The sequence below is a fragment of the Candoia aspera genome, chromosome 2, assembly GCF_035149785.1.
Source record: "Candoia aspera isolate rCanAsp1 chromosome 2, rCanAsp1.hap2, whole genome shotgun sequence".
Classification (NCBI taxonomy): domain Eukaryota; kingdom Metazoa; phylum Chordata; class Lepidosauria; order Squamata; family Boidae; genus Candoia; species Candoia aspera.
In genome coordinates, this window is record NC_086154.1 from 122,584,012 (window position 1) to 122,603,778 (window position 19,767).

The window sequence follows — 19,767 nt, forward strand, 5'->3', positions numbered from 1 at the left end:
TACCTGTTGGCTGCAGTGAACAACAAACTGCTGTGGTATGTATGATTTTTGTTGGAGGCCACATGAACTGCATATCAATTAAAATTCATGTTTTCTATGCATGCATAAAAATATCTATTCTGCAATTACCACAGTAGAGCAATATATAAAACGTTGTTTTGGATAATTTAATTATTAGAGTGGCTGGCCAGCAACACTGCTGCACTTCCAACTTTTCATTATCCTGAAATGGAAATAATGTTAGCTGTTTGCCTTCCTGTATCAATTATAATGAAAATCAATCACACCAAGTTGGGAATTTCTTTCCCAAAGCTAACAGGAATATTGGCTGGGGAGGGAAGTTTTTTAAGATGAATGCAAGGTAGGAAAGGATCTCTTTTCCTGCACTGCCATTCTAATGAAAATCACCCCAATGTAAATATGAATGAATGGATGAATGAATGAATGCAACCACAAGCAACGTATTTGGTATCCTATCTAGTACACATTTAGAAAAGTCAAGGTATAAGATGGGGGATAAGGAAAGAGTAGCCTTTAAGATGTTGTTGAAATACCATTTTCATCATCTATCCCTGTTGACTATGCTGAGTAGCATCATAATTCCTCACCATTTTGGGGTGTAATAGCACTTATATTATAGACATAGGCATCAAAGCACATAACATCTCTAGAGAAACATACTCCAGCAAGAGCATTCTCTTCTTGGTTTGTACAATTGAGACTCACCACTTCATGGATTTACAATAGGCCATCTCTTCAGTGCATATTTCACTTGTCTGGAACAAGAACAAAACCACCACCATAGAACAAAAGCAGAGCTATAACACCACCTAGTAAGGCTTCTTTCCTCCTACTTCATTAAAAAATAGATTGGGGCTCACAAAGTTAAGGTGTTAGCTCATTGGAAAAACCCTAAGGAAATGTTGACTATGCTTGGGAAGTATTAGAGCTACTGTTTAAAAGTGGAAGAAATTTTTTATGATAACATGAATTGGTTTGACATGATTGTGCTTGTAAAATGTTTGGAGCTTAATTCATGGAAAAATCCCTTTGTCTCATAATGTCTTTAGCAAAGTAACTATGTGGATAAAAATTAATTCTATGAAAAGGCTACAGCAACCAAAACTATTTGCGCCACTCATGAAAATGACATCTTGACTGGAAATGCCTTCCATCTTTCTTCACAAAGTTGTTAATGTTTTATTTTTCCAGTCTAAAATTATTTATGTTTATTTATACAAGAGACTGAGCATACATACCTTGTTAATGTTTAACTAAAAATCAGTGACAAGTATTTCAGAGAATTAAAATGACAAAGCAAACAAGTTTCTGGGAGAACCGATTAAGTGAAGAATTCTGTCAAAAATAATGAGCTCAGTAAACAGAAATAATTAGCTCTCTATATTTATAGCAAACAAGAAATTCAAAGCTTCTTCTGAATTTGACTTTTTAGAATCAAACTGATTTCAGTCCCCACTCTAGGTGTTTGGAGCCCCCTTGGGGAAGTTCTAAATGTCAGTTAGTTGCTGACATTTCCTGCCTCTTTGTGGCTGATATCGCAGTGGCAGTGACAGGATAATGCTGGGCCAAGTGGGAAGAATCTCTAACCATGCCTGCAATATCCCACATTCTGAAGAGAGTAACACCGTGAAATTAGAGCAGCAGCGTGGGTTCAAAAAATATGAACCAGGACTACCTAGGCCTTCCAGAGAAGAGTTTAAAAGTAAGTAGACTATTAAGGGAAATGAAGCTGGGAAGGATAAAGAAGGGGAAGGTAGTACTACTCTTGTATGCTTTTGTTGTAAAATATAGAACTTCTATCTCCCTCTTCCATATCTGAGGTGAACCTCAGCAGACCCAGGAACAAACATGGCAACCCTGTTATGTCTATGTATGCCCTATTGCACAGTGGTGAAACAATAATAACTAAGCCCCTAATTTTTCTCATATGTAGATTGAGTCACATTTAAGAACTGTCTCTGAAGATTATGCAAAGAAAAAAGTACTGTTTTATGCTGGGATGGTCTCATTTATTTAACCTATTTACTACAGATTCCTTTTTATATTTTAAAAATGCAGTGATATATTAAATGCATACCAGGTATTTTCCTGCCCCTGATTTCCTTTAAAATACCATCTGCTGTGATTGCTTAATATCTCATAATTAAGTATGGTCCTGTTGATGATAGACTGGCAAGAAAATAAAATGCTGGCAGACATTTAAAAAACTATATATCCCGATATATCTCAAAATGAATGCTTAAAGTAATTTCAGCTGATCAGTAGAGGCCTGAAACCTGTTCTAATTCCAACAATAACTAATGGAAGGTGTTGTAAATATTTAATTATTAAGTCATTTTCTTTATTTGTGCAGAAAGAAAACAAGGGGAAAAAAATCCTGTGTCCTAATTCATGTTTTCTGTACATGCATGAAAAAGATCTATTCTGCAATTACTGCAATAGAGCAATATATAAAAAGTTGTTTTGGATAATTGAATTATTACAATGGCTGACGAGCAACACTGCTGCACTTCCAACTTTTTCATCATCCTGAAATAGAAATAAACCGGCATTCATAGCCATATCTTCATGGATAGGAAACTGAAGGTTATTCTGTCACAGAACTGAAATATATTGAAGTTTTATGTTTATGTTTACACATACAGTAGTATCTTTTCTACAAGTATCTGAAAAATCCCAATGAGAATTTAAATTTCCCATCATTACATAAAGAAGTATAGTACTCAGGTGTATTGGATTGACATCACTTAAGAATATAATTTTCCTCACAGTGCTGAGCAAATTGTAAATCCAAACTGGAAAGTTAAGCAGCTTGCACATGAATAAGTGATATACAGAATCTAGTGCAGCAACATCTTTGGGAGTGTTTCTTAGTGCTTTTTTCTCAATCTTACTATAGAAAGAATTCATAAATGCTTCTAGGTTGAACATTTCCCCATTACATTTATGTGACTAAGGATTTTGTGCAGTACAGACAATATTGCTGTAAATTATGGACAAAGTGTTTTTTTCCCCTAAACTGTATTAGTCACCCTACTGCGATAGCTCTTAAATGATGTATCTAAAAATGCTAACAATACATATAAAACATGGTAAAATAATGACTTCCAACGATCAACTGACAGCTGCTCAATAAAACAACAATTCTGATATATGATTTACTTTAAATTAAAAAGCCAATGTGTTGAACAGAAAATAAACCCTAGGTATATTTTCCTTACTGTGTCATTTCAAAACTGGAGTGTTATTACAAAGAAAATCTACACATGAGTAGTCCCCTGCTACAGTTCCTCTACTGTATAGGGCTTGAGCAAAAATGTCCCTTTGGATGTTGTGTTCCTAAGCAAGGACAGCAATTAACATTAATAGCAGCATTCTGAATTGTGCCTGAAGATGAACTAGAAGCCCATGAAGATGATATAATAGGATCACAATACCTAGCTACCTGCCCTATTTTATACTAACTGAAGTTTCTGGATCATGGACAGCTTTAAAGCTTTCTAAAAATTATTACTTTGATAGCAGCAACAGCATCATACCTTAACCAATGTCATATGACCTCATTCAAAAACGAAAGGACAACTGCTCCTATGTGAGTGTGGGATGGGAATGGATACTGGAAAAAGCATTTTCAGCTAAATATTGTATTTGTGAAGACTGCATATCTTCATTTAAGTTACTGAAGCCATACTTGAGCTCTGTAATCCTTGTTTTGTTTACTCTTCAACATTCCTGTGAGATTGCCCAATTCAATTTTTTAAGTAAATGGTGACCCGAGAGTGTATCTCATTACACACTCAAGAGAGCAAACTCTTCACATTTGAAAGCAACCACAATTGTGTAGCATTGGAAAAACTGCTTTTATACCAAGATTGAGAAATGGCTATAAAGATGCATAATAAATCCCTAGTACTATTACCTCCTTTCTCTAAGAAGTTAAGTGGTCATTATTATATGAAAAGAACAGTCTTTTTCAGAACCTATTATAACTTTCAAAATGTAGACAGTCACAATAAAACTGTAAAGCTGTAAAGTGGCCAATTTACTGTATAATTTCCTGAAAAGCTTGTTAATTAACAACTGATCACTGTCAAGCAACTGGATTACTGTGAAACACTAATGGTTTAAGTATCAGAAATATTAGGACATTTATATTACTAACTACTCCTCATACACTTCAGTGGGTTTATAGAAACAATGAATATTTCATGTTTTCCCAATAAATGGATTTTATATACTCAAAAAATACTAGAACAACTTTGATTATGTGCCATCAAGTCAGTGTTAGCTCTTAATGACCACATAGATAGATTAGATTTTCTCTAGGATGAAGAACAACTTTAGCAAATACTTATGAAGCAAAAATTCAAACCTTCCAATTTAAATATGAGAAGATTTACAAATATTCTAACATTTAGCTGGTACATTATCAGAAACATACATTGCAGAACATTGTGAAGCTTCTTAGCTAATCTCTAGTTATTAAGGGTTGAACTGTAGAGCTTGTTATCAATATCAAAGCAGACATGCTAAGGTTATTTTTTTTTTACCCATTTAAATGTTGCCAGACCTTTCGTGTGAGTTTAGAACTACAAAAGGTGTGGGGCAGGGGCACCCAACTAGCAGAATTCAGATACTGTAAGAATTTAATAACCTAAGTCTATGCCCAGACACATAATAATAGGCTTAAAAATCACTGAAATTGTCCTATGCCAAAACTGATGATAAAGTCCTGAACTATCACCCTAAATTGTGATGCATCTCAATTTTTGATTGGCCCTAATATGGTTCAAGAGATAACTTTATCTCTCTTTATATTTTATATCTACTTTATTTTTATAGATCTATTTATATTGTAATTTATATGTTTTAATTGTGATTTTATTGTAAACCACCCAGAGTACCCTTTTCAGGAGAGATGGGCAGTGATAGAAATTTGAAAAATAAACAAATAAACAAACAAACAAACTTGGAAACCAATCTATCAGGCTCAACATGGTTCTATATGAACTAAATTAAAAGTATAGTAACATTAAACACAAATAAGTAATATGCAGGTTTTTAAAAATTCATGCTGAGATATAATTCCAGACAATAATACACAATGTCCTAATGAATTACAAATCCTGCTTTATTTCTCTCTTCTAAGAATTAAGCAATCTGAATGTTGATAGAAAATACATATGAATAATTCATTGCTGCAATTAGGTATAGATTTTTCTTTCCAATATTGTAATTTTCTCTATAATACTCCACACAGAATGTATTTTGGCATGTTGACAAATTATACAAGTTAGAGAATTTGTTTAGAAGAACTCTTGCATTCTTGTAGAGGCATGTTGGCAATTACTGTAGAGGAATGTTGGCAATCCTATGCATTTTACATAAAATATGGGAATAGTAACACAACTTCAACCATAATGGTTAATGTTTCAGCTCTCAAAATATATCTCCAGCAGTGTTAAACTATCAGAATTGTATTGGGCTGAGGTCTCCTAACAAAGAAGGGAGAACTGCCACACTTCTCTGAGATCTGAATATATAGGTTGTGCAGCATTTTGCATTAGAAAGAAAGGTGCTTTGGATTAAAATTCATGCGCTTTTGGAGTGTGCAAACACAGTACCTGTCTGCAGCTCTTTAAAGCAGTCACTCCTTTTCCTGGGGTCACACAGTAGCTATAGAAGGCAGCTGCATGATCCTGGGAAAAAATTCAACTGCTTTAAAGAACTGCAGGCAGGTGTTACATTCACGTTCTAAAACATTTTTTTGGAATTCAGTCCAAAGTACTGCACAGCCTTAGTAATTATGATCTGATTCACTGGGTTGTGGTTTGTGAAACAAAGTAGCATGTGGATAACTGAAAAAAAGTATGATTGCTGGTTGATTTGGATGCTTGGATCTTTTATAAGCAAATAATAATTTGTGATACAAATTGATTTCAGCTCTTAAGTGTAGCCCTTGAGAAAAAATAAGGATAATAGCAACAATAAAAGATAAACATAAGATGTTGATGTTTAAGTAGCGATATTTGTATAAGAGTGCAAGGTGACAGACATAATTATGTCTTATTCATTTTATTCTTAAAACTACTCAATAAACTAGTAGATAAGTTGAGAGAATGGCTCAGGCTTATCCAACAGGCTTAGTAGCTGAAGGGGAAGCATCTACGTTATCGTATACATTATAGTATCAATGAAAAATAATGGAAAATAACAAGCTAATGCTAATTTTCCAGTTGTAATGAAAACATAAAGGACCTCATGATATTATTACTAAAAGTTCTATTAATTTTAAAAAAATAAAAATGAAATGATTTTACCCTGATTTAATGTAAATAAATATGACTGCTAAACCTTCAATTTTGTTTTTATCAAAAATTAGAAATCCATGCCAATGAAATGGAAAACACCAAAGTTACAAAAGGTGCACTGAAACCAATGAAAAAAATGGCTCATGCTCCTTTTTGCCTGCCAGTGAGTTCTGTAATCACAGCAAGGATATCTTCAAATGCATTCTACATGATATATCCCTGCAATATTCATGTGACTGGGTTGTTGATTAATAAAGTTCACAGAACCTGCCTGTGTGAATTTATATGCTGTCAGGCCAAAACTTTTTAGACTTGAGATTCTAGCAGTAAGAGGAACAAGAACTGAAAAAAATGAAAAAAAGAAAAACCAATACAAAATAAAAGCAATTGAAATAAATATAAAATAAAATGGACATACTTTCAAATATATACTTTTTTTTCATTGCACTCCCATACTTTTTTCCAAACTCTTATGAGATCCTTAAATCATAACCTGTTTTCTCCAGCAAGTTCTTGCGGAACTTTGTAACATATAAACATATATAACACATATGTCTATAACATATTCAGCTTGAACAATTTTCAAAATAACCATTTCATTCTATGGTAACATTAAATCAGTATATATAATATTCCTCTATGCTGACTATTATTAACAAAAAGGGCAGTTCTACCACAGCAGAAGCAGTGAACAAAGGCAATGAATCAAGAATTAAAGTTTATACTTCTAACTGAAATAAAGATGGATTACATAAAAAAGAAGCAATGTCAAACAGATTATTAGCACTTTAATTAGATTGTATTGTGAATTACAAGAATCATTTCACAGTGCTTTTAGACTGGGCACATATATGATTTTATGTCTTTCTAACTTGTACTGCAGAGAGCCATAGCAGTTAAAGGCACTGGACTAGTAGCTGGGAGACCATGAGTTCTAATCCTGCCTTAGCATAAAAGCCAACTGGGTGCCTTTGGGTCAATCACTCTCTCTGAGAGAGAGAGAAGGCAACGGCAAACCACTTCCAAAAACATTGACAAGAAAATTGCATGGACTTGAGTGAGTTGAAGGCATCAAAAGAAGGAAGCTTGTTCCCTGAAGTCCAAATCTGACATATCAAGACACAGCAACAAAAATTTAAAGGGAAAGTATATCAATATTTCATACACTGTTCTGGACTTTAAAATACTTTTAATGCTTTATATCAATATTTTTTACTACTGTTTTACCAGATTCATGGCTTGTGTTTGAAAGCTCTTGTGGAAAATGTGAAGAAATGCATAAACACAAGACTAGATATTTTAAACAAATTCACCTTGTCAGATTTGAACTTCTCAGTTTGGATTTGTACCAATTATTCATATTGCTTTAGACTTTGAGGGTCCCATACTGCTGTGAGGCTGCTTTGCTTATGGTCTTGGATATGTTGTTTTTAAGGTTTTATTTGGAATTGCTGTTACCTTTTTGTAAATTGTATATACGTTTCAATGAAGTATATCTCCACCCTTTGATTAATTAAACAATGAAATTGCACGAATACATTTTAAATGAATAAATTAACTTTAAACTGAAAATGAGAATAGGTAAAAGCCAATATACAATATACAATATTTGTTTTTTGCAGACATGGAAATGCATTTGGATAGGGAAAGATTCATGGAGAGATGCCATTTAGTTTGTTTTAGCACTGAACTTTCCCACAGATTTTTGGATGATAATTATTTTATTCCACCACTGTATTGAAAATGTAAAGCTACAGAGATAATTCTACCTTGCCACTTTCAATCTAAACAATGTATTTGGCATCATCTTCTTCCTTTCATTTATTTTGATTCCATGATAAAGGTCTCCAAGAATTCTATTTTGGGTTATCCAAGGAAGAATTTAAATCTGGAAGCTTTCCATTCTTGGAATATGATCTATTCTCTATACCCTTTCCTTCAACTACTTCCATCTCATCATTCAATCTTTCATCATCTTGCAACAATCAAAAGAGATGGTCTATTTTTTTTTAACAAATCAGCTCAAATATTTCAATCTAAAATGTTATTTTTCCAGAAAATAGACAGAGAATGTAATCCTTTGCATCTTGGAAGTAAGTTCCACCAAGTTTCATAGGGCTTGCTTTCATCATGAGCATAAAATTGCAGTATAGATTAAACTTCCACTATGAGAGGGTTAGCTTTAGCTTTTCAATGGAATTATTTATATTGCTGTTTTGGTAGAAATATATGTTTCAAATAATAGATCATAACTTGAAATACAAAATTCATTTACCAGTCCTTTATTAAAGAAGAGGTATGCATCACCCTAATTTAAAGACAAAGCCTTAAGTAACAGTTTCTGTGAAGTCAGACATGGTTCACATATTCCCCAAACTCTGGTAATCATTCTGAATTATGTTCTGCATACTCTGGACATCCATAGGATATATTATGTGGGCATAAAACTGAGGAGTTCCACTACATGCAGGCTTCAGATGTTATTATTGTAGTGTATTATATGTGGGGATGGATTTGAGGTTTTCTCAGAAACTTCAATTTGCCAAATTAAAATTTCAACTGAATTATATTTACATCTGCGGTTTTGCCGTGCTTTACTTCCTCTGTTATTTTAATTTTTACTGTATTTAATTATTTTTAGTTCATTAAAATATTTTTAATGTTAACCATCCTGGAAAGTATTGCTTTCAGGTTTTTTTAAATGAACAACTCATAGGAATGTAAACTTTGATAAATAATGAAGCCACCACTATCCATCTCCATGGATCAGGCTAATCCAGCAAACACCAACAAAAATTACATGATCTCAACCACAGATTATCAAATAACAAGCACAATTTGTTATCTTGTTTAGAAGATATATCACCAAAAATACTAATTTACAGAGGAGTACTCCAATTTGTGCACTGCCTAGAATCTTTTAAGGTTGAGGCAATTTTAAAAACTTATAAACAAACAAATACATAAAATCATTTTCAAATGTTTCTTTTCTGTTAACTGAACAGATGTACAGTGTTAAATATCAGATCTGGAGCTGAGTCCAGACTGAATTTTATTCTTGCTAGTAAGCATACTTATGGCTAAAGCCTGAATTAGAAAGAGGCAATGGAATTAACACAAAAACAGCAGGAGTTGTCACATATCACTGAGCCAAGCAAAAACTTAAGGACTTTAGCTAAAATAACCGGTTTATGCCTAATCACCATATTCTTTGTTAATAGCATTGTTATTTAATATGGTCACCACTGGTCTTTACTCAATTCAATTTATTATGGCCTTTAGCCAGCAAATTGGTGTTTACTATATAATTAGTCCTCACTACCGTAATTGCTCTACAAACACAGAGCACATGCAAGTTATCAATTAATTTGTCAAATTCTAAAACAAACAAAGTTTCTGAAGCTAGTGGCTTTTTCCTTCCATCCCTTTATAACTAAAATATTCTTATACAGGTAGAATATATTCCAAAAGTCAAAGCACTGGAATAGTGTTTGATTAGTTTTCAATGAGTCACTGCCAAGCTTTGCTTGGCTCACTTCTGGTAAGACAGGCTCCTTTAATTTTCTTTCACTTTTTTATATTATTTCCATTTTTTTTGAGCTATAGCTGAATTCTTCTAAAAAGCAAAAAGCATTAAAAGCAATAGAAAACAGATCAACTTCTAAAGCACCACAAGTTTTTCATTTGTGCAGCTACATACCATCCTTCTCTCATTAGAATTGCACAGAAAAAGCAGAGAATGTCAGTTCTTTCAAACTATTTTGTAACTTCCCCCAAAAAAAGAAAAAAAGAAAAAAAATGTTCCTTTTTATAGAGACACAAGTGTCAGTGAAAGAAAGGACAGAATGGTGTAATATAGTTTAGCAGCATTTGTATCTCAAAGTCTGACTTCAAAAACATAAGGCACCTCATTCAGCAGAGTTGGAAGCTAAAGACACTAATTTAAGAAGCAGAAGGTAAAAATGCAGCAGCACAAAGTGATGGTTTTGGATCTCTAATAAAAATGAGCTGGCAGCACTAAGCCTGCATATATACCAACTCCAGCTGCAAATTAGGATTATCTTAAATTGCTTATGAGGACTAGGCAGAAAACAGAAGGGCATAAGAAGGAAGCATGAAGAAATGGAAGGCAACACTTCCACAAAATACAGTGCATTCATATTGGTAACTCAAACTACACTATAATCTCAAAACATCAATCACCTTCATTTCCCTGTATTCTTTTCTGGTTTCCAGACTTTTCACCAAATGTGGTCAATTACTATCTGGTATTATAGTGGAATGAAGGAAACACATAATATGAGATTTGAGCTAAACACAGAGGCTTGGTAGAGACTAGTGGTGAAGGGTGTTACCAGGTATGCAGACAATTAAAACTTGATGATACTGTTAAAATTATTACATAGGCTCCAGTAATTGCTGTTTTTACTCAGGGGAATTGAAAGGACATGAATTATATTAACTTTAGAAAGAAAAACATAAGGACCCTAAGTATAGTTCTATAAGGACAGATCTACATTTTTACTAAAGCTAGAGGAAATGAGTATGTTTTCTGGCATCTCCCAAAAAAAACACTCTAGAATATAGAGCTATCCTGGGCTGATATGATGTATACCGGTATTTGGCAACATAACATTTATTAATAAATATCCAATTTGTTTTTCTGTTTTCTAAAAAAAAATAAAATCAAATTAATACTGAGGCCAATACTTCGTTAGCACATGCCTGAAGCTTTTTTTTTTTTTTGCAGGCTGAGATCTACAGATACACAGAGAATGGATAGAACAATATTTATCCTCTTCATGAGTACCAACATGGATATAAGAAGCTACATGAAACTGGATTGGAAAATGCAAGCAGTTACATGGAACAAGAAAGAAATACACAGTAATGTTTGATGTGGCCATTTTTCAACTGATATACAGTAATCTTCATTAGTGATTATTTGGGCTCAAAACAAATATAAAAAGGAATATGTCAAGATTACAAACAACTAAGAAGTTTCCCATAAAAGTTATCTTAAACTATCTAGTTTGTTTTGCAGGGAGCAACAGCAAGCTATTTTTCAAAATGGGCTTAAATGAAAAAAGAAGTTTGTTGCATTGGAGCAATTAATCCTATGGCAGAACATAATATTTTAGAGTTTTACTTCATTCATGGGGCAAACCAAGGCACTTTTTCTTATATTTTAGTAAATCTACATTTTTCATGAAAGACTATTTTATAAAGTTAAAAGTTGTTTAATAAAAATGCATATTTTTTCCAAAAAAATTGGGACACAAGAGCAAGTCCAGACACAAGAAAAAAGTCTATAGACAACAGCATCCTCCTTTCCATTCTTGTAATCCTCTAACCATACCCAGGCCAACAACCAATAATTCACTGGTTTGCTAACTCTAGGCATGGAAGTTCTGTATCACCATTCTTCAGGAATATTTCTCACTCCCTTTAAAGGTGCCCATGCAGCAGATGGCATTATGTCAAAGCACAGTGAATTATATAAATAAATTGTGTGTTGTGTGAAAGACTGCTCCCTTCCACTTCATGCCTATTTTTTTCTGTAGGAGATGAATATCAGAGGCCCTGAGGGAAGGGATGATTCTAGCCCCCAAACTTTGTAACAGAAGTCATATTTTGCCCTGTTGTCAGTTTCAGTAATGCAGCCTGCTCATTCTCCTTGGAGAGCTCCAAAATTGGCTCCTGTATGATGCTAAAATGCTATTTGGCATGGACTTACTATTTGCTGGTCATACTACTATAAAGCGTATTTCCAATCTATCAGAAGTAAATGGGATAACTTTGGTACAGTAATTTTAAAACTGGCTTCAGTTACCAGTTCCTTGGCAGTGTCATTTTTTGTCACATCTTCAAACTGTCCCCTAGTTTTTTACAAGTTTAAAATTCTGTCATTCTAGCAGATCTGATATTGTGGTTTGTTATGTGATTTATTGGATTCATATCCTATCTGATCATCATTAAAATGTGATCATTCATTTAGCATTTGGCTTTAACCTCTATGCTAATATCACAAATGTAAAATTTGCATTACTGCAGCAAGCTGTGAAAACTAGGCATTAGTAACTTTGCTATATAGAGGTAAAGTTCTTCTGCTTTGAAAATGCTATAAAGCTCTCATAACATTTTGCAGTTGAATGAAATTTGCTAATATTGTGTTTCCTCCTACAGTCCTGGAAAAACCTCCAAGTCAACACTGTTCCATAACAGAAAAGGAGGACGGCATAATTCCAAAGAGTCTCTGGAAGCAGAACAAAGGCTAACAACTGGAAAGCCTACATTACTTTGTACAGACTATTCTGCAATACTTGGAGTTGGAAGAGGCAAGAGGCTGATTTTTCAAAGCCCTTTCTGTGAAGCCCAAACTTTTGAATATGGAATCTTCCATAATGTAATCCAGCCTTATGAAATGGGTTCCTAGGATCTCATTTTTAAACTGTACTCTGAAACAACAAAATCTCCATGTGAGTTTTCAAATTGTTCCATACTCATTACATTTTGCCCACCCCTCCAAATTATTTTTAGTTGGAAATTGTTTAAATACTGCAGCACAAGATAAACTACCATTTAACTGAAAGTAAAAACACAATTTTAGACTACAATCAAGTAACAGTTACCTCTTTAAAAAAGAGATAAGCAGCAGAACCTGCCTTTTGTAAGACTTCTAATGTATAATTTTGCTGCTGGCCATGTATGGATTTTCAGTGTGCTGAGATACAAAAAGCCAAGAGAAATAGTAGAGAGCAAAGCCTGTTATGGGAAAATAAAATGTCTTAGTTCTCTGTTTCATTAAAAATGTTGGAGGTATTATAAAGTGCTTAGACTCAACCTTTTCATAGTTGCCCAATTGGCCAAACATTTGAAGTCATTTTTTTTTAAGTGTGGACTATGTTTCACCAAATGCTACATTTTCCAATACCATTTCAGTGAAAAAAGATTGTTGAATAATAATAATTTTAAAAAACTGAGAACGTTAAAACAAACAAACAAATAAATAAAATGAAGTTCTCAATCAAATCCATCTGGAAGTAGTTTGGTTTCTTTTAGTGGTACACATTCTTTCTATCAGATTCACAGCTTCAGTTCAAGGAGCAGGTGGCAGCCATGGCCAGGAAGCCTTTGCATAGATTTGTCTTGTGTGCCAGCTGTACCCACACCTGGACTGGAAAATTCTGTTCAGTGTCATTCATGCCTTAGTCACTTCTCAATTGGATTACTACAATGTACCCTATGTGGAGCTGCCCTTGGAAGCTTCAAGTGATCCAAAATGCAGCAGCACATGCAGTTGGGGCACTCCAAAGATTGTGCAACACCACTGTTGTATAAGGTCCACTGTATGCTTCTGAATGCAACTCAGTATGCTTGGCCCCAATCCCCTTGGCCTTCCAGAAGGCCATGAAGGCCTGGCATTTTCCCCAGGCTTTAGCACCTGGATGTTAGAGGAGCCCAATATTCATGTCTGTGAGTTTGTTAAATGGTGCCTCAGTTTCCTTTTGTACTGGATTACTTTAAGTTATATTTTTTCTTATTATGTTTTTTAAAAATATATTTGTATATTTAAGATGGCCAGCCATATAAATTTCCTGAACAAACAAACAAACAAACAAATATGTTTATTCCTGACCTTGCAATCTTCAGTCTGTTGTACCAGCACTGCCTTGAAAGAAATGCTAGCTTGACACAAGACATACAGTATCCAAATACCCTCCTTTGGCTACACAAAGAGATGACTGGTGCTTCTTTGCTGAAACTTGACTCTACTTGCTGTTCACTTACTCTATATTAGTTTAACTTACATTGTAAAAAGTTCCAAGAGGCATTATGATTTTTAAAACCTAAAATTCAAGATGGCATTCACTAACAATTGAAATAACAGATTTTGCCATATGCATCTGTGTGCATGCACTCCATCTAGCTTGTAGCTGGATGAAAATAGGGACAGTGAAAACACCCAGTTGAAGCACTTATTTTGGAATGGGATGTTCATGAAATGGCTAGAACTTGACTGATAAAAGACACAGTTATCCGGCCAGTTGTTTGGCATATATCCTAGTTTGTCCAGTGAGGTATGTTTTAACTGAATTTGGGGGGGAGGGTATTTTGTTGATATACTGTATTTAAATTGTTTAATTATAATTCTAATGTTTCTTTATCTCTATTATTGATAGCAGCCATATTTTAGAGGGAGTGATAGTAGGGTATGCATCAAACAAACAAATAAACAAATAATGGGCTCAGCTTGCAACCCTCCCCTAAAATTTTCTCTCTAGGTAACACATACAACAGGTATCTTTGTAACACAGATTTTTAAAAATAATACATGTGAGATTACTAATTTCTGAGTAAAAACATGCCATACTTGCCATCTAAGGCCTGTACTAAGAGAAAGAGAAAGAGAAACACCCCACCCAAGACTAAAACAGGAACAAAAACCTTTCTTACTGCTGTACATAGATCACTACAGTAACTCCCCCAGTCCTTAAGAAACTGCAATCCTAATGTAATCTACTTCAGTTCTCCCATTACATGGCCCTAACTCTACATGATCTTCCCCCACCAACACACACACTTCAAGAGACCAGATAACCACACTGAATTAAACTGCAGGGTGTCATATACCATTCTACTTCTACCTCCTAATCAGCATACCAACATTGGGTTCCCTTGCAAAGTGGGCATAATTCAGTCTCTCAGCCTCCACACCACTGCATTGGCATGACATTTTGAATGTTTAGGAAGCAAGAAAATCATCACTTTTTTAAAATAAGATTTTATTTTATAAGATTTATAAACTTCTACTGTTCTTTCTATATTTTCGCAGCAATATCTAATATTTACCTTTATTTATATTATTTATTATTGTATTTTATTCTGTGTATTTTATGGTTATTGTTTTTAATCGATTGTTGTAAACCGCCCAGAGTCCCCCGACGGGAGGAGATGGGTGGGGACAAATTGGATAAAAAAAAAATAGTTTTCTAAATAGCGTTGAATTTTTCAAGGCGGCAGTCTTTCTACCAGAAGATTAAAAAAAAAAATCTTCCAGAAGCATTTTTCTCCAGAAAAGTGCATGTTAACCATTGCCAGGACATTTATTCTTTAATTAAAAACACTGAAAAACTGAAATGTCCTTTTTCACAAAACAAAATGGCAGAAAATTGCCTCGTATATCAGCTTTTAAAAAGGCTAGATAGCACTCTTTTTAAAACATGTAAACTGGTAATCTAGGGTTTGTTTGTTTGTTTGTATGGCTGCCCATTTATATGTGACTCTGGGCGGCTTACAATAAAATAGATAAAAAACAAGTAGAATACATAATATAAAATAAAAACACATGGCAGCTGAGCTTCATAAAATAACCATAAACAAAGCCAAGAGATGGGCTCTATCACACTTCCAGGGCCGTAGGTGTGGGCTCAAAACCAAGTGTTTAAGGCCTTGTGAGAGGCCAGCAGGATCAGGGCTAACATAATCTCAAGTGATGTTCCCTGCCAGCCAACACTCCTTAGCTGATGGCACCTGGAGCATACTCCTCCTGCCGGACTGGATGGGACAGGTAGAAACAACTGGAGAGAGATGTTCCCATAAGTAGCCCAGTCCCAAGCCATGAAGGGCTTTAAAGTTAACTACCAGCACCTTGAATTGCACCTGGAAGCACACTGGAAGCCAATGACGCTCGCAGAGCAGTGGTGTCACATACGCCAAAAAACCAATACCATTAACTGCCCACGCACTGTATTCTGCCCTAGCTGAAGCTTCTGAATGCTCTTCAGTGGCAGCCCCATGTAGAGCAGGTTGCAATAGTCCAATCTGGAGGTCATGAAGGCATGAGAGACAGTGAGCAGAGCTCCCTGGTCCAGGAATGGGCACAACTGACACACAACTCAAACCTCTGCAAAAGCCCTCCTAACCATGGCTGCCACCTGCTCCTCAAGCAGGAGTCATGAGTCCAGGAGGACTCCCAGTCCTCCCTGGGGGTCTGTCTGGGGCAGTGCCACCTCATCTAGAACAAAGATGGAAGGACTCTAGAACCAAGAGATCCAAAAACCCAAAGCTACTTGGTCTTGCTTGGGTTGAGCTGAAGCCTGTTATGCCCCATCCAGCCCACCTACCCTCCCAGCCTCCAGGCACTGAGAAAGAACCTCCACGGCATCACTCAGGTGGCCTGGGGTGGAGATGTAAAGCTGAGTGTTATCAGCATACTGATGATACCTCACCCCAAATAATCAGATGACCTCACCCAGCAGCTTCATGTAGATGTTAAACAGGAGAGGAGGAAGTACTGGGCCCCGTGGCCCCCCACAAAGGAGGGGCTGCAGGCTGGACTTCTCCCCCCATGTCAGCACCAACTAGAACTGACCCTGGAGGAAGGAGGAGAACCAGCACAACATTGTGCCGCCCACCCCCAACTCCCGGAACCGCTCCAGAAGGATGCCAAGATCGAATCATAATGATGAACCATTATGGCTCACCCGGGGGCCAACACTGACTCTGTTGCCTTCTCCTTGTGGCTACCCATGGCTCCAGATTATTCACACAATCTAAGATTGTAATCTTATATAGCCTGCCTTATGCAGCAGCTACAATTTTAGCTCTCTTTAGTTTTTTAAACCATTAAAACTTCTCAGAAGCAAAAAATATAGCACAATACTTGGCTAACTCAGATTTAATTACAACATTACCTAACTATGGATTCTGTGTTTACTTCTCACGGTCAATCCAGATTATTTTCCTTTTTATAATTATCAAAATGAGATGCAAGATTGGATTGGGGACAATTTCCTGCGTAATAATTGCTTTGTCTCCCCCAAAACATTTCATTAGATACTAGTTATAAGTCTAATATTTTAATAAAGTTGACATATTCCCACTCTTGAAAATATTTAAATATAACATATTTCTAATGGCCTTTGCTAAATGCTGATTATACACCTTTTCTATGTAAATGACTATTTAAATATTGAAAAATGGTCCAAGACTTTTAAATCTCAGAGTTAATGCTAAGATTTGTCAGGGAATAATATGTCCTTTGGCAATATCATCTGCATGTCTGATCTTAATACAAATAAAAAGTACAAGAAACTTAGCAATAAATAGCCTTAGGACTTTCTTCTGCAAGTACCTTTGAATTTCTGCTGGAATTTGTCAAGTCTATCTTCCTGAATCATCTAGTCCAGAATCTCTGAAATGCCTCCTGTACCATGGACCACTTGATAGCTACTGAGAATCTTGGTGGACAATTTGATAAAAACATTTATTCTCTAAATCAAAGTACATCCATAGCCTATATTTTAGTATGCCAAGATTTTCCTTTTATGATCACCTAAAAAGAAGCTCAAAGATTTTTATATACTACAAAAGACTCAAAACTTTAAGGTAAACTAGCTGCTCTTACATGAAAAGTAACATTGTGTTCAGTTTTATTAATGCAGTGGATCACCTTGTTTAGAGCAACACTTGGACATATGAAAACAATGCCTTTGAAAATGCTATTTTTGTATTAATATTCTTTAAGTCTCCATTTTAAAAGCAAAGATCACACCTTCAACCTAGTGTGCTACTTTACATACCAAGATCTTTGAAGTAGCATGCTTAGAAGGCAGTTGAGGAATACAATCTCTTTTTTGTAACCCATTGGATTATCTAAATGATACACTGGTACTTACTGTGGTCTTTTTTTAAAAAAAAATAGAAGATAGAGGGTATCCTTTCACTGGGTTCTTCTTCCACTCTTTCCACAAGGCAAGGCCACTGAAGAAGATAACCATGGAAGAAACTACCCCTCTGGTTACAATCTTAAGCTAAAGGAATGCCCGTGTGCTATAATAGTAACATAAAAGAAAGAGGGAAACAAGTACTTAGCAAAGGCTAACCCTGAAGGAAATCCCCTCATTTGTGAAACTAGTTCACTGTAGAAATGGACATGTAGAAAACAATGGAAGGTATCCTTTCACTGGGATGTTCAGTCTTTGTGGGAATGAACTCTCACTGAATGACTAGAAGAAAGAAACCACACTCTGTACTAGTTAACTGACAAAGAAGGCAGACAAATTCACATCTGATTTATAATGGCGAATGAATGTATAAATGGAAGATCATGTTGCTGCCTTAGATATATAGCCCAGAGGAGTGCTGGTTAAAAACACTGCAGAGATGGCTGCACTCCTGTGGAATAAGCAGAGATCCCCTCTAGAGCTGCAGTCAACAGAAACTTACCAGCCAAGATTATTCAGGAATGATCCAGCTGGAGATGGTTGTTACAGGAATCTTAAAACCACTTAAAAAAATGAAATGAAGAGATAATTGTTCCATTCGGTTCAGATAGATTTTAATAGCATGATGGCTATAAAAGTTATGTGCTCTTCCTCCTGTGGGAATTTAAATTCCTTGCTTTAATTCTATGAAAAACTGAATCCACTTTTAAAAAAAAAAGTGGGATCTAGTCTCAAAAGGATGGAATCTGGAAAAATAAAGGCAGTGCTCCTTCACTAAAGAGAACTCCTAGCTCTGATACCTTTCCAGTTGAAGTGATAGTGGAGTGTAAAGCTACATTCCAGGACAATATTTTAAGGACATTTGCCTGAAAGGCTCAAATGACAGTTCCATCACAGCTTGCAGAAAAGATACAGATTCCAGATCAGGAATCTGTGAATTACTGGAATTCACCTTTAAAATTTCCCAGAGGACAGAATGAGAATTAAGTGAAGCATAACCTTTAGTTGATAATGAAAAACAAAGGAGATATCTATCTCCGCAACATTTGGATGAAAAATGCTAATCCAAACCAGACTGTTGCAAAAATACCATCTTACAGTAAATGTAAGAGGCAGTAGCTCTTTCCTTTCATATGGAGACTCCATATATTTGAAACAAACATGATCTGTGAGATGCCACGATTGTGATGAAGACTTGGCTGCTGTAACATGGGTTAACTTGGCCTCAGGACACTGAGATGTTGCTGCTCAATTTAAAGGAACGGAATTATAACCGTCCTGTATCTGGGCACCAAAGCATTTGATACCATCAACCACGGAATACTCTTGGACTGCCTGTGAAGACTGAGGACTGGAGGCACTGTTCTGCAGTGACTGTACTTCTTCTTGAGTGGGCAGTTCCAATCAATATATGCATGGAAAGAACGGTTGCACCTGTAGTTTCTCCACGGTTCCACAGTCCTCTTGCTCATGTTATTTAATGTCTGCATGAAACCACAAGGGAGGTCATCCACTGGTTTGGTATGAGTTATAATCAGTATGCTGACAATAGCCAGCTATATATCCCCACCCCATGCTGGACCAGGGATGGCGTCAAACTCCTGTCCCTGTTCCTGAAATCTGGGAGGGACTGCATGGATCAAAACAAGCTTAGGTTAATCCCCTGCAAAATGGAGCTACTATTTATTTGTGATCAGTCTAGCTTG

At 35.5% G+C, this 19,767-nt stretch overlaps 1 protein-coding gene and 1 long non-coding RNA gene across 8 annotated transcripts in view; one reads left to right on the forward strand and one right to left on the reverse strand.

The window, feature by feature from the left end:
- CEP112 (centrosomal protein 112) overlaps positions 1–19,767 on the reverse strand; it is a 259,583-nt gene that overhangs the window by 40,116 nt on the left and 199,700 nt on the right. The window lies entirely within an intron of this gene.
- LOC134492371 (uncharacterized) lies at positions 1,515–13,325 on the forward strand. Its single transcript, XR_010067435.1, has 3 exons — positions 1,515–1,723; positions 11,083–11,219; positions 12,519–13,325. It is a non-coding gene; the product is annotated as an uncharacterized LOC134492371 (long non-coding RNA).